The sequence below is a fragment of the Arachis stenosperma genome, chromosome 2 (assembly GCF_014773155.1).
Source record: "Arachis stenosperma cultivar V10309 chromosome 2, arast.V10309.gnm1.PFL2, whole genome shotgun sequence".
NCBI classification, from domain to species: domain Eukaryota; kingdom Viridiplantae; phylum Streptophyta; class Magnoliopsida; order Fabales; family Fabaceae; genus Arachis; species Arachis stenosperma.
The window spans coordinates 21,087,620-21,091,905 of record NC_080378.1 but is presented as its reverse complement, the minus strand read 5'-3'; the positions used below and the strand labels follow the sequence as shown (position 1 = coordinate 21,091,905).

Here is a 4,286-nt window from a genome sequence, read left to right as displayed (position 1 = left end):
TGTTGCTGAGAAGATGATGGAAAAGGCTTGCCATTGCTAACCCTGTTTCTTCCACCATTATTGTTGTTGAAACCTTGTTGAGGTCTCTGTTGATCCTTCCATGAGAGATTTGGGTGATTTCTCCATGAAGAATTATAGGTGTTTCCATAGGGTTCTCCCATGTAATTCACCTCTTCCATTGAAGGGTTCTCAGGATCATAAGCTTCTTCTTCAGATGAAGCATCCTTAGTACTGCTTGGTGCATTTTGCATTCCAGATAGACTTTGAGAAATCAAATTGACTTGTTGAGTCAATATTTTATTTTGAGCTAGAATGGCATTCAGAGTATCAATCTCAAGAACTCCTTTCTTCTGACTTGTCCCATTGTTCACAGGATTCCTTTCAAAAGTATACATGAATTGGTTATTTGCAACCATTTCAATGAGCTCTTGAGCTTCTGTAGGCGTCTTCTTCAGATGAAGAGATCCTCCAGCAGAGCTATCCAAAGACATCTTGGATAGTTCAGAGAGACCATCATAGAAAATACCTATGATGCTCCATTCAGAAAGCATGTCAGAAGGACATTTTCTGATCAATTGTTTGTATCTTTCCCAAGCTTCATAGAGGGATTCTCCATCCTTCTGTCTGAAGGTTTGGACTTCCACTCTAAGCTTACTCAATTTTTGAGGTGGAAAGAACTTTGCCAAGAAGGCATTGACTAGCTTTTCCCATGAGTCCAGGCTTTCTTTAGGTTGTGAGTCCAACCATGTCCTAGCTCTGTCTCTTACGGCAAAAGGGAATAGCATAAGTCGGTAGACCTCAGGGTCAACCCCATTAGTCTTGACAGTGTCACAGATTTGCAAGAATTCAGCTAAGAACTGATGAGGATCTTCCAATGGAAGTCCATGGAACTTGCAATTCTGTTGCATTAGAGAAACTAATTGAGGCTTAAGCTCAAAGTTGTTTGCTCCAATGGCAGGGATAGAGATGCTTCTCCCATAGAAGTTGGGAGTAGGTGCAGTAAAGTCACCCAGCACCTTCCTTGTATTGTTTGCATTGTTGTTGTTTTCGGCTGCCATGTCTTCTTCTTTGAAGATTTCTGTTAGGTCCTCTATAGAGAGTTGTGCCTTAGCTTCTCTTAGCTTTCGCTTCAAGGTCCTTTGAGGTTCAGGGTCAGCTTCAACAAGAATGCCTTTGTCTTTGTTCCTGCTCATATGAAAGAGAAGAGAACAAGAAAATATGGAATCCTCTATGTCACAGTATAGAGATTCCTTGAGGTGTCAGAGGAAAAAAAATAGAAGGAAGAAGTATAAAATTCGAACTTTATCAATGAAAGATGGAGTTCGAATTGTGCATTGAGGAGGAGTGGTACTCCATAAATAGAAGGATGTAAGAAGAGAGGAAGAAAATTTTGATAATTAAGTTAAAAAGATTTTAAAAACATTTTGAAAAACTTTAATTGATTTTCGAAAACTAAAAGTGGAAAAGAAATCAAGTGATTTTTGAAAAAAGATTTTGAAATTAGAAATAAAAAAGATATGATTAAAAATTGTTTTGAAAAAGATGTGATTAAAAAGATATGATTGAAAAGTTATGGTTTTAAAAAGATATGATTGAAAAGATATGATTTGAAAACAATTTTAAAAAGATTTGATTTTAAAAATTAATGACTTGCCTAACAAGAAAAGATATGATTCAAACATTAAACCTTTCTCAACAGAAAAGGCAACATACTTGAATTGTTCAATCAAATCATTAATTGTTAGCAAGTATCTTTGAAAAAGGAAAGAAATTGATTTTGAAAAAGATTTGATTGAAAAGATATGATTTGATTTTGAAAAATTTTGAAAACTTGAAAAAAATTGATTTGAAAACAAAATCCTCCCTCTTGTGTCATCCTGGCGTTAAACGCCCAGAATGGTGCACATTCTGGCGTTTAACGCCCAATGCACTACCTTTTTGGGCGTTAAACGCCCAACCAGGCACCCTGGCTGGCGTTTAAATGCCAGTCTGTCCTTCTTCACTGGGCGTTTTGAACGCCCAGCCCCCTTTTTTTGTGTAATTCCTCTGCTGTATGTTCTGAATCTTCACTTCTCTGTATTATTGACTTGAAAAGACACAAATCAAAAATATTTTTGAATTTTTAATAATAAGGAATGCACTTAAAATCAAATAACAATGCATGCAAGACACCAAACTTAGCAGTTTGTATACTACTGACACTAACAACATGAGAATGCACATGAGAAACACAAAACACTCAAGTCAATAGAATTTAAAGATCAGAGCAATGAAATCATCAAGAACAACTTGAAGATCAATGAAGACACATGCATGAATGCAATAAGAACAAAAACATGCAATTGACACCAAACTTAAAATGAGACACTAGACTCAAACAAGAAATATACAATATTTTTGGTTTTTTATGATTTTGTAATTTTTTTGATTTTTCGAAAATTAAGTGGAAAAGAAAATAAAGATATCAAAATTCTTAATGAGAATTCCAGGAATCATGCAATGTTAGTCTAAAGCTTTAGTCTAAAGGAATTAGACATAGCTAGCCAAGCTTCAGCAGGACATTGCATTCAAGAGCTAAATTGATGAGGATCAATCAGCTTTGGTGATGATAAGAACATCACCTTGAAACACTAGAATTCATTCTTAAGAACTCTGAAAATAAATACCTAATCTAAGCAACAAGATGAACCGTCAGTTGTCCATACTCGAACAATCCCCGGCAACGGCGCCAAAAACTTGGTGCACGAAATTGTGATCTCTACAACTTCGCACAACTAACCAACAAGTGCACTGGGTCGTCCAAGTAATAAACCTTACGCGAGTAAGGGTCGATCCCACGGAGATTGTTGGTATGAAGCAAGCTATGGTCACCTTGTAAATCTTAGTCAGGCAGACTCAAATGGGTATAGATGATGAATGAAACGTAAAGATAAAGATAGAGATACTTATGCATATCATTGGTGAGAGCTTCAGATAAGCGTATGAAGATGCTTTCCCTTCCGTCTCTCTGCTTTCCTACTGTCTTCATCCAATCCTTCTTACTCCTTTCCATGGCAAGCTTATGCAAGGGTTTCACCGTTGTCAGTGGCTACCTCCCATCCTCTCAGTGGAAATGTTCAACGCACCCTGTCACGGCACGGCTAACCAGCTGTCGGTTCTCGATCGGGCCGGAATAGAATCCAGTGATTCTTTTGCGTCTGTCACTAACGCCCCGCCTTCAGGAGTTTGAAGCACGTCACAGTCATTCAATCATTGAATCCTACTCAGAATACCACAGACAAGGTTAGACCTTCCGGATTCTCTTGAATGCCGCCATCAGTTCTTGCCTATACCACGAAGACTCTGATCTCACGGAATGGCTGGCTCGTTTGTCAGGCGAGCACTCGGTTGTCAGGCGAGCACTCGGTTGTCAGGCGATCAACCATGCATCGTGTATCAGGAATCCAAGAGATATTCACCCAATCTAAGGTAGAACGGAGGTGGTTGTCAGTCACACGTTCATAGGTGAGAATGATGATGAGTGTCACGGATCATCACATTCATCAAGTTGAAGAACAAGTGATATCTTGGAACAAGAATAAGCTGAATTGAATAGAAGAACAATAGTAATTGCATCAATACTCGAGGTACAGCAGAGCTCCACACCTTAATCTTTGGTGTGTAGAAACTCCACCGTTGAAAATACATAAGTGATAGTGTGATCATTGGCTTCGGCCCCCATAGAGGGAACCAGAAGAACCAAGATGAAAATACAATAGTAAAAAGGTCCTATATATAGAGAACTAGTAGCCTAGGGTGTACAGAGATGAGTAAATGACATAAAAATCCACTTCCGGGCCCACTTGATGTGTGCTTGGGCTGAGCATTGAAGCATTTTCGTGTAGAGACTCTTCTTGGAGTTAAACGCCAGCTTTTATGCCAGTTTGGGCGTTTAACTCCCATTTTGGTGCCAGTTCCGGCGTTTAACGCTGGGAATTCTGAGGGTGACTTTGAACGCCGGTTTGGGCCATCAAATCTTTGACAAAGTATCGACTATCATATATTGCGGGAAAGCCCAGGATGTCTACTTTTCAACGCCGTTGAGAGCGTGCCAATTGGGCTTCTGTAGCTCCAGAAAATCCACTTCGAGTGCAGGGAGGTCAGAATCCAACAGCATCTGCAGTCCTTTTCAGTCTCTGAATCAGATTTTTGCTCAGGTCCCTCAATTTCAGCCAGAAAATACCTGAAATCACAGAAAAACACACAAACTCATAGTAAAGTCCAGAAAAGTGAATTTTAACTAAAAA

The 4,286-nt window shown here is 39.0% G+C and overlaps 1 non-coding gene across 1 annotated transcript; it reads left to right on the top strand.

Moving 5' to 3' along the window:
• The first annotated feature begins 545 nt into the window (after positions 1–545).
• On the top strand, positions 546–653 carry LOC130964815 (small nucleolar RNA R71). Its single transcript, XR_009080886.1, has one exon. It is a non-coding gene; the product is annotated as a small nucleolar RNA R71 (small nucleolar RNA).
• The last annotated feature ends 3,633 nt before the right edge of the window (positions 654–4,286 follow it).